Raw genomic sequence first — 12,422 nt, forward strand, 5'->3', positions numbered from 1 at the left:
AAAATTAAATAATTATCAGTCTGGTGACCCTGAGCCTGCCTGCATTGCCGGAATGTCCCGACCCTGAACTAGATCGCCGGCTTCACACATTCCATGACGATCGAAACCGAAACACAAATTATTTACCTTCATAGAAAATTAGCTGAATCTAGAGTTTTTGCGAGGTTTGAAAACTTAAGCTCTTGACTCCCTAAATCAACGGCGCTGGAAAAGGAAGGAAGCAACCTGATTCTGATCCGGAAGGCATGGCCTACGGATTTGTGAACGGCGCTTCAGGATTGCCTTTCGATTGCTGGTTCTACCTCTGCTTCTTCTCAACAACTTTTTGTCTGCAGGGAAGAAAATGTCCACAACTTAAAACACACACAATGCAGCCACACCCATAGCTAGCTACCTCAACCATAGCTACGTACGTAGGAGGCTACTTCTTGCACTCAAATAAATCATTAAAAGCTTGTGACAAGTTTTCATAAGGTTTGTATACTGCTAATTAAAGGGAAATAACATGGTTTCCTCCATAAATTCTAAGAATGTAAGGGTCTCCTAGCAACCAATGAACAACAAACTGGCTACCAAACATGTAAACATTAGCCCTTAGGCTCTATGCATCATTGTTCTTTTTACAAATAGCTACATACAATATACTATGATCTGACCAAACTTCAGTATGGCTATATAGACACCCAGTGTTCAATGGCAAACCATTATCAATGGTCTAGTGAGTATGATGTGTCTTCTTAGCAATAATACCATTGTAAATCACTGAGGTTAGAGTGCATGCTGCTCGGAGCAACTAAAATTCTTTGTTGTGAGGAGTTAGCAATGTCACTGTCCGCTATTCAGTAAATTCAGTTCAATTAATCAATTACTCGATAACTTTTCTGTGTAATGACAGCCTTGTTCACTACCCTTGGTGTATAGTCAATAATATATTTAATGCTGACAATGAAAGAGATTGATAGTAACAGTATCTTTTTTAATGCTGGTAAACTCTAGTAATTTTATGTTTAGAAAAAAATGGCTCAAGTGGCAATCAGCTATTTTAATTATAGCCAGCTTAGTTCAAATCATCACTTTCACCACTTCTAATATAATAGTACCTACGTAGTTGATTGTTTTCAATATAAACAATCAATATAAGATCCACTAACCACAAAATGGGTGTGTAGTGTACTATGGCCTAAGTGATAAACATTTAAATTTGTGCTGTGTATATTATAAGGGTGGAGGTTGTAAAGCAATAAAATGTAAACACTTACAGAAAGAACTTATATAGAAGTATAACTATGTAGCTAGCGAAAAATCAACTATTGTCATCTTAGACAAAGATTTTGTTGTGCATGTAGCTATACACTACCATATGCAAATATACCATCCAAGGAAGAATTTGCTTAGAAAAGAAACAGTAACAATGTTAATTGAATCTAATCAAAAACAGCCAAGCTGTAAAAAAAGGAGTGCGGCCCTTGAAAAGGCTATGGTGAAAGAAGATGTAAAATCTAAGGTGGTGGCCAAGAATGGCTGTGATGGTAGGTTAATGGTAAAAATTTTAATAACGACAATGCAGGTGAATTTTGTGCCAAGACCAAGCGGAACCAAATTCACCTGAATTGTCGTTATTAAAATTTTTACCATTGACTTACCATCACAGCCATTTCTTGGCCACCACCTTGGATTTCACATCTTTTTTCACCATAGCCTTTTCAAGGGCCGCACTCCTTTTTTTACAGCTTGGCTGTTTTTGATTAGATTTCACTTCTTTTTGTATTTGTATACCCTAAAGTCAGCCTATGGCCAGCTTTCGGGCTTTTTAACCTATATATTTTTCTTTACCACAGGAAAAAGAAAAAGATGAAGCAGATTTTATAAATACTTTAACTCATTCTGATTTTATCAGTAAAAGTTAATGTACAAATTATATATATAATGCATATATTTATTACATGTCAATTAATCCCTACAGGATAATTTGCAGCTGATCTCTCTACTGGGTGACTTGAAATGTAGCTGAACTCTCTACTGGGTGATTTGCTTGTACGTAGATGAACTCTTTACAGGATTCTTTCTACAGGGTGACTTGACTCTAGCTAAACTCTCTGCAGGGTTATCTGTTTGTAGTTGAACCTACAGGGCGATTTGTTTGTAGCTGAATTCTCTACAGGGTGATTTGTTTGCAGCTGAACTCTCTACATGGTGGTTTCTTTGTAGCTGAACTCTCTAAAAGGTAACTTCTTCTAGCTGATCTGTCTACAGGGTGATTTGTTTCTAACTGGTCTCTCTACAGGGTGATTTGTTTGTAGCTGAATTCTCTACAGGGTGATTTGTTTGCAGCTGAACTCTCTACATGGTGGTTTCTTTGTAGCTGAACTCTCTAAAAGGTGACTTCTTCTAGCTGAACTCTCTACAGGGCGATCTTTTCGTAGCTGAACTCTCTACAGAGTGATTTGTTTGCAGCTGAACTCTCTACATGATGGTTTCTTTGTAGCTGATCTCTCTACAGGGTGAATAACTTGTAGCTGAACTCTCTATAGAGTGATCTATTCATAGCTGAACTCTCTACAGAGTGATCTGTTTGTAGCTGAACTTTCTACAAGGTACAGTATCTTCTTCTAGCTGATCTCTCTACAGGGTTAATTGTTTGTATCTGAACTCTCTACAGGGTGATCTGTTCGTAGCTTACCTCTCTACAGGGTGATTTGTTTGCAGCTGAACTCTCTACATGCACTAATGCACCTGTTAAAATATTTCACAGAAATTCTTGTAATTCAGGGTAGCTATAGCTACTGACTACTGATCTAATCAATGCAAAGCTGAGTAGTAGTTCGTAATTCCTTATTTTAATCATTAATATTCCAGCTGTAAAAGATGACATTAAAGCTGATTTTTCCAAAATCAGGTCACATAATAGCCTCAGCTACAGTATTTACAGGCAATTTCATAAAGCTCCTCATCTGCATGTTGATATACACTGTATTATATATATTAAAACTATGTTATGAACACCTAGCTAAACTATCACCAACTGTGATATATATAGTTTTTTGTTTTTTTTCATTTTTGCATGTATATATATTTTGTTTTTATCTGCTGTCACAGTTGGTGACACCAAATTTCAGTTTAAAATTCAGTGAACCCGTGACTGCAGCTAGCTATGCGAGGTATGCATGGAGGTGATAGCTAGGGTCCGCAATCCGAAAAATCAACTTCTGCAAATCAACCCCCCTACCATTGTGGGATGTTCATTGTAGTATCCCATTGCTTGATCCACCATGAAACCGGAGGCATGATTGTTGTCTTCACAGAAATATCGTTTTCAGTATCTCGCAAGATGCAAAATTTATTTTTTAAATTTCGTGCTCCACACAAAGGACCGGATGAAACTTGCTACTTAGCCAAATCATATCCAGAGTTGTTGTAGTTGAAAAGTACGCACAGAAATAAGTAAATGATCTGCTGGGTGCCCGGCACAGGGTTGTTTTCTTTGAGAAAACAGACAAAGAGATACGAAGTTTCGAATTCAAACTGCCCTACCACCCAGGGCAAGAGAAGCCAACTCTTCCTCATAGTGTTTCGATACGGTTGGGTGCATAGTCTGTCTATGCTGTTAGTTTGGAAAATATCTGAGACTTCTCACCATCTGGGTGACGAGCGTCAAAATTTTCTGCAGCATCAAAGAGTTGTGTCGAGCTTTCTAGCCATTTCCAGGGCTTCTGCAGCCACAACAATCATCAATTACAAACTAAAACTATGGCAAAAGATGTCCCTGAACGTTTGGTAGCAGCGGTTGTCAATTATTATTTCATCCACGGCTTCCACGCCTCGCTCTAAGCTATGCATCAATGGAGGCAGCAAAATCGTCCAAATTTGACTTCACCCCTCACGCTCCACAGCAGCTTCAAGTTTTCACTAGATCACCCTACATCACCATTATGCTGCAAAACATCTAAAAACAAACCGGAAAAAGCATAAAATCTTTCATTTTTGATTCGAGCTGGGTGGAGCTCCTGGTGAGCTGCTGGTATACTGCATCATATGAAATCACAGAAACACCAACTACTACTACTACCAAACGTTTTGATCCATCATTTATCATCATTCTAAACAAAATTAAGTGACCAGTGTGGCATCAGAAGTACTGGAAAGCACTTTGGTACCATTGAGAGAGTCCCTTGAAATGACGCACGAAAATTTTGACGTTCTTCACCCAGATGGTGAGAAGTCTCAGATCCTTTCCAAACTAACAGCATAGACAGACTATGCATCCAACCTTAACACATCACTATGAGGAAGAGTTGGCTTTTCTTGTCTTGGCTGGTAGGGCAGTTTGAATTCAAAAATTTGTGTTTCGTTTTCTGCTTTTTGAGAGAAAGCAACCCTGTGTTGGTAACCCAGTGAATTATTTGCTTATTACTGTGTGTACTTTTTAACTACATTAACTCTAGATAAAACCTAGCTAAGTAGCAAGTTCTATCCTGTTCTTTGTGTGGAGCACGAAGTTTTAAAAATATTTTTGCATCTCACGAAATACTAAAATCAATATTTCTGTGAAGACAACAATCGTGCCTCCGGTTTCATGGTGGATCTAGCAATGGGATACTACAATGAACAACCCACAATGGTAGGGGGATCGATTTGTAAAAGTTGATTTTTCGGATTGCGGACCCTATGATAGCTAGCTACGGCACTCGGTAGTGCGACTCCCTAGGCAGTCCAGCTGTAGCTAAAGAGATCATAATCTTCGTTGTAAAACCCGCGCTCTATTGATTCCAACTCTGATAAAGCACTCTTTTTTCCCTGCCACTATCAAAATATGGAACAGCCTCCCAGCTACTGCAATTGAAGCAACCAATGTAGATGACTTTCAGAAAAGGATTGTAGACTATTTTTTGTATTAATCCAGCTATATAGTCTAAAATGTTGTACATTTTGTTTTCTTGCATGTATCTGTGCTTTATACTCCCTAATGGAGGTCTGCACAGTATTAATAATAAATAAATAAATAAATAAAAGCTCGTTCCGACCGGAAATCACAGCTAAATTAAAGCTCAAATTATACGAATAATTTGCCCATAATTAATTGTGCATGGGTAATCCTCAAAGATAGTGTTGCCAATAATAACGTGGAGGGCGAGGTGGAGGGTTCCTCAGGAGGATTAAAAATCTGATTTTAGCGTATTATCCTAATCAGTTTAAAAAATAGCGGCTGTGCTGACTTGGAGAAGTGGAATAAAGCTAGCAAGCTAGTAGAGGCTTTTAGTTGAACCGAAGGATCATTTAGTAGACATCACTTCCTAACCAAGGTACGTACATCAGTGAAATGTGTAGCTATATAGCTAGCTAGTTTAAATTTTTACTTACTACAACATACGTACAACTAGTCTAGTTTATTTGTTAGCTAGCTGTATGTCGGGCTGTATGTTTATTTATTTATTGTACGAGCTTTTTTTGGTAAAATGTCAATTGCATAAACGTGGTGACATGCATGCAGTACTAGATTCTACTCTACTGTAGCTGTGCTAAACCTTATTGTTTTGAGGTAGCTAGCTATGTTGCGTCATCAAGTCACTTAGTTGAAGCATTCGTGAAAATTTTTCTATGTGCCAGGTCACTGCGCCTGTTTCTCACGAGCTCCAGACAATCCTTGGACAGCTGCAAAATAGGTACGTATCCATCAGTTTAATCGCAGCAGCTTGGGCTAGCTACTTGTGCTTAGCTAGCTAGCCTACTGTACGAAATAATTCACCACGAGAATAAGCTATATATGTATAGCTATAGCTACCTATAGTGATACTGTATAGTGTAGATACGTATATGCATACATTAATGATGTTATTGTGTTAAATTTCGTGAAGTTGATGCATAATAACTGAAATACATTGACTACAGTCAGTCAGTCTTGTGCACAGATTCATTCCACAGCATAACTGTATAGTTGGAAAACATCAGCATTAGCAGTGGTCAGAATGCATGTAACTAGCTATGTTCAAAGAGCGTTGCTTTGTACATAGCAAATTGACAGCTGCAGGTATAGTACAAAAAACATCTCATATTTCACTACACACCCAGTTTGTGGTTTGTGGTCAGTCACAATGTCTTCTTGTATACAAAAGTATAAATGTGACTGGATGTTACAAAACTGATCCAAAACGCAGTGGATAACTACTGTAACACTACCAGTCCATTGGTTTTGACCCTCAGCATTACTCAAACTACTCAAGGCTGGCTTTAGTATGCATCTTTTCTGGGTAGTGTGGCAAGCTTGAATGGTGGTGTCTGGCCTTGTGGAGGCCATGAAAATCAGTAGTGCACAGGTGAATGGACTCATGCATACAGTTAGAAAATGTTATTATTTTTCTGTGTAGTTTTTGTGCATATCAGCCACTAAGGAGCCAGCACAGCCCTATAATCTCGTGGTTTGTTTCCATTTTGAAGTCTAACTTCTTGCCTACTACTCTGCCCCCATCTTCCACCCCTTTGTGAGCACTTGTGATACTACTTCACTCGTCCAACTGCTCAGATTTTCTATCTTGTTTGGTAGGAAACTGTACAAGCAGCTACAAGTAATGGAAATACATAGTGTGAAAGTTAATAAATTGATGCATCTTTTGTGTAAATTTCATACGTGTGCTGACTTCCCTTGGCAAGTTATTATGCCTTCATTAAAATGTTTAAAACCATTAATCTCTAATCTTCTAATGTGCGATTTGAATTAGTTTTCTAAAATCCAATCACAAATGAAAATCAAATTAAAACAGCCAGCCTACAGCCAGCTGTGGTGGCCTGGTTTAATTAAGATTTTTACTAGCTAGTAGGTTTCATTACAATTATAAGTACTTAAACAAGGGAGATCATCACCTGAACTGTAAATCTAACTCCTACTTTATAATTAGCTCATAAAATAATTAGCAATACCAGCATGACAATAGTCAGGTCATGATCCCCTTGTTTGTAAACCAGCCATCTGCCTAGTTTCCTGAAATTTACTTGGCCAAATCTGTGTGTCTGCTTGTCTGCATATGCGTGTTGGTATATACATATATTTGTCCAACACCCACATGAGCAAGCAGGCTTTGAGCTACAGAAAATAAACCTTCATTCAATGAATGAAGTGTATTACAGCTTAACTTTCTGTTTTCATTGTGTTTACTTGAAGGGGGTGCAGCCGGTAACTGAACCAGGTAAAACAGCTTAGTAGGAGCTAGCCTACATGCTGTAACAGGTGTATATAATGGCTTAAAAACAACGTAACAGGCTTTATAAGCTACCAGGAATTGCATATCTTCTTAGAGGCATATCCCCATTGTAAAAGCTTCTATGAGTAGAGAATTTGCCTATGAAAACATAATAGACAAACTATGAAACAGTTACGAAGATGCTTCTGAGCGTAATTTGTGGTTTAAAATATTTTGCTTGAGTTACTGTACACTTCCTTAGACTTGTGTCAATTATACCAGCATACTTTTTGGCATAATTGGAGATGAAAAGCATAAAGCATAATGCTGGAATAATGGAGCATAATTAAGAGCATAATGGTCACGTTTCCACCACCATAAGTATAATTTCTGCTATAACAGTCACAATGTCAAAGGCTAACCTGTTTTTGATGGTGAAATGATTCCTGACAACGAGTAGAAAATGCACTGCAGTCTTACTAGTTTACACTCAGCGGAATGAGTGCTTCAGTTTCATTATTGTGGGTTTGAGTTTTATAGGACACATGCTGTCATGTGCCAACTAGTACCAAGACACAGCAAAGTAGTTTAGCTGAGCTTAAATCATTGAATTTCGTACATTTGATTTTGAATAAAATATGATATGATGATTATGATTATTGGCTGCTTGATTGGAAGACAGTACAATATAATTAAGCTCTGATGATAATAAAGTTAGTGTTGAGTCAGAATAACTAGTGAATGTCTGGACATTGAAAATAGTGAAGTCTCTGCAGGTTTGCAGTGAGATTGTGGTTAATATTAACCAGGAAATATTTCAAAATGATCAAGATTCTTTAATACAACAAGATTAAAATCTTTGAATAATATAATACTATATAGTCACCGACATTGGTCCAGTACTAAATCTTTGCTAATTAGATATCCTGAACATTCATTAATTTTTGCAAACCCTATAGCCAGTATGCATTCACCTGAGTCCCCACCAACTATACTAACAATGAAGAGGTTCACTCCCAATATTTTGTACTGGAACAAGCATGTTTCAATGTTGTAAACATGTTTGTGCACCTGCCTATAATCTCTATAATAAACAAGTATACAGAAAAATTTGGAATTTTCAGAGTAGGGACCATAACACATCGATAAAAAGTACTGAAACAAGCTGGAGTAGTGCACGATATTAAATCACAGTAAAACAATAAGAAGTGTTATATCCCTACTGTGCATTTCCATTATGGTATCTCAGGGATATAACACTTCTTATTGTTTTACTATGCACTACTCCAGCTTGTTTCAGTACCTTTTATTGATGTGTTATGGTCCCTACTCTAGTTGAAAATTCCAAATTTTTCTTTGTACTTGTTTGTTCACTTTTTTGTAAATATCAAGACACACGGTAGTGTGTCGTGCGGCCCAAGAAGCCGGCGAGTAACACCCGTGAGTATATTGACAGGAAGAAAGAAAACGCAATTTTCGCACCTCCGTAGCTCTGTGCTTCCTTGATGAAACAAGACGATTTTTGCTGTGGACATTCCCTCCAACTGCAATACTCCACATTCCAAATTTGAGCGAAATCGCTTTGCGCGTTCCCGAGATATGCAACTTCAAAAATTGGCTCAGTTTCTTCGTTTTTTTTTTTTCTTCTTATTTTTCTTTTTCTTGTCGCACACTTACAAAAACTGCTATAAAACGCGAACGCCATATCCGATTGCCTTGAAATTTGGCACACAGAAGGGGGATATAAGGGCGCATCTCGGTACCAACTTTGGCTGGAATACGATAAACAGGCAAAGAGTTATGAGCGATTATTCACGAAAAATAACACCAATATGTTGTCACGCCTACAGGGTAAACCGCGTATGGGAAGAAGCTGAAAATCGGTGGGTGAATAGGTTAACTATTGAACCTCAAACCTTTTGTGGTTTGAAAGAAATCGAGCTATAAAACAGGAAGATACAACGAAAAAACCAACAGTGTGTAACAATTACGCAATCGAGATTAGTTAATAAAAAAAAACGACTGCTTGCCACGCCTACCAGATAAACCGCTTGGGGTAATGCTTTGAAAATCGTTGTACAGATGGAGTAATCATCTTAGAAAGGCTCATCAATGGTGTAGAAGAATCAGACTTAAAGCCACGGAGTTATAACACGAAATCCAACTTGGTGCAGCAAGTGCGAGATCGAGATACTCTAATAGAGCAGTCATCCTAATAGAGCAGTCACCCTGAAGAGAATTTAAGAGATTAGCTAGAAATAAGAAACCTGTATAGAGATCAGCTACACACAAGTCACCCTGTAGAGAGATCAGCTAGAAGAAGTTACCTTGTAGGGAGTTCATGCAACTATGGAAAGAGATAGTTCAGCTAGAAAAAATCACCTTGTAGAGTTCAGCTACAAAGAAACCACCATGTAGAGAGTTCAGCTACAAACAAATCGCCCTGTGGAGAGATCAATAGAAGAAGTTACCTTGCAGAGAGTTCAGCTACAAAGAAACCATCATGTAGAGAGTTCAGCTACAAACAAATCTCCCTGTAGAGAGATTAGCTAGAAGAAGTTACCTTGTAGAGAGTTCAGCTACAAAGAAACCATCATGTAGAGAGTTCAGCTACAAACAAATCTCCCTGTAGAGAGATCAGCTAGAAGAAGTTACCTTGTAGAGAGTTCAGATTCAAACAAATCACCCTGTAGAAAGATCAGCTAGAAGAGGTCACCTTGTAGAGAGTTCAGTTACAAAGAAACCACCATGTAGAGAGCTCAGCTACAAACTAGTGACCTTGTAGAGACAGCAGCTAGAAGAAGCTACCTTGTAGAGAGTTCAGCTACAAAGAAACCATTCTTTAAAGAGCTCAGCTGCAAACAAATCACCTGTACAGAATTCAGCTACAAATAAATCACCCTGTAGAAAGATGAGCTAGAAAAAGTTACCTTGTAGAGAGTTCAGTTACAAAGAAATCACCATGTAGAGAATTCAGCTACAAACTAGTGACCCTGTAAAGACATCAGCTAGAAAAGTTACCTTGAGAGAGTTCAGCTACAAAGAAACCATTATTTAAAGAGCTCAGCTGCAAACAAATCACCTATACAGAATTCAGCTACAAACAAATCACCATGTAGAGAGATCAGCTAGAAGAAGTTATCTTGTAGATAGTTCAGCTACAACCAAATCACCCTGTAGAGAAATCAGCTAGAAGAATTTAACTTGTAGAGAGTTCAGCTACAAAGAAACCATCATTTAGAGAGTTCAGCTTCAAACAAATCACCTGTAGAGAGTTCAGCTACAAACAAATCACCCTGTAGAAAGATCAGCTAGAAGAAGTCACCTTGTAGAAAGTTCAGTTACAAAGAAACCACCATGTAGAGAGTTCAGCTACAAACTAGTCACCTTGTAGATACATCAACTAGAAAAGTTACCTTGTAGAGAGTTCAGCTACAAAGAAACCATTCTGTTTAGAGCTCAGCTGCAAACAAATCACCTGTACAGAATTCAGCTACAAACAAATCACCCTGTAGAGAGATCAGCTAGAAGAAATTACCTTGAAGATAGTTCAGCTACAAAGAAACTACCAAGTAGAGAGTTCAGCTGCAAAGATATCACCCTGTAGAAAATTCAGCCACAAACAAATTGCCCTGTAGAAAGATCAGTTAGAAGAAGTTACCTTGTAGAGAGTTCAGCTAAAAAGAAACCATTCTGTAAAGAGCTCAGCTGCAAACAAATCACCTGTACAGAATTCAGCTACAAACAAATCACCCTGTAGAGAGATCAGCTAGAAGAAATTACTTTGTAGAGAGTTCAGCTACAAAGAAACCACCATGTAGAGAGTTCAGCTGCAAAGAAATCACTCTGTATAAAATTCTGCCACAAACAAATTGCCCTGTAGAAAGATCAGTTAGAAGAAGTTACCTTGTAGAGAGTTCAGCTACAAAGAAACCATTTGTAAAGAGCTCAGCTGCAAACAAATCACCTGTACAGAGTTCAGCTACGAACAAATCACCCTGTAGAGAGATCAGCTAGAAGAAGTTACCTTGTAGATAATTCAGCTACAAACAAATCTCCCTGTAGAGAGATCAGCTAGAAGAAGTTACCTTGTAGAGAATGAAGCTACAAACAAATCATCCTATTGAAAGATCAGCTAGAAGAAGTCACCTTGTAGAAAGTTCAGTTACAAAGAAACCACCATGTAGAGAGTTCAGCTACAAACTAGTCACCTTGTAGAGACATCAGCTAGAAAAGTTATCTTGTAGAGAGTTCAGCTACAAAGAAACCATTCTGTAAAGAGCTCAGCTGCAAACAAATCACCTGTACAGAATTCAGCTACAAACAAATCACCCTGTAGAGAGATCAGCTAGAAGAAATTACCTTGAAGATAGTTCAGCTACAAACAAATCACCCTGTAGAAAGATCAGTTAGAAGAAGTTACTTTGTAGAGAGTTCAGCTACAAAGAAACCATTTTGTAAAGAGCTCAGCTGCAAACAAATCACCTGTACAGAATTCAGCTTCAAACAAATCACCCTGTAGAGAGATCAGCTAGAAGAAGTTACCTTGTAGATAGTTCAGCTACAAACAAATCTCCTTGTAGAGAGATCAGCTAGAAGAAATTACCTTGTAGAGAGTTCAGCTACAAAGAAACCACCATGTAGAGAGTTCAGCTGCAAAGAAATCACCACTGCCCAAATTTCAAGGCAATAGCTCTTTCCAATCTGAAGTTATCAATTGTCAAAGTTGGCAAATTGGATGTTTGTGGAAGGCCCCTTTTTGCAAATCCGGTCACATATGTATTATATATTTAATTTGTACATTTACTGATAAAATATTTAAAGTACATCTACTTCATCTTTTCTTCTTCCTGTAGTAAAGAAAAAAAACATAGGTTAAACCAAAGCTGGCCATAGGCCGGCTTTGGGGTTTACAAATACAAAAAGAAATGAAATCTAATCCAAAACAGCCAAGCTGTAAAAAACGTGTGCGGCCCTCAGAAAGGCTATGGTGAAAAAGATGTGAAATCCAAGGTGGCGGCCAAGAAATGGCTGTGATGGTAGGTTAATGGTAAAAATTTTAATAACGACAATTCAGGTGAATTTTTGTGCCGCTTCACAAAATTGACCTGAATTGTCATTATTAAAATTTTTACCATTAACCTACCATCACAGCTATTTCTTGGCCGCCACCTTGGATTTCACATCTTTTTTCACCATAGCCTTTCTGAGGGCCGCACACTTTTTTTACAGCTTGGCTGTTTTGGATTA

The sequence above is a fragment of the Dysidea avara genome, chromosome 1, assembly GCF_963678975.1.
Source record: "Dysidea avara chromosome 1, odDysAvar1.4, whole genome shotgun sequence".
In the NCBI taxonomy this organism is placed as follows: domain Eukaryota; kingdom Metazoa; phylum Porifera; class Demospongiae; order Dictyoceratida; family Dysideidae; genus Dysidea; species Dysidea avara.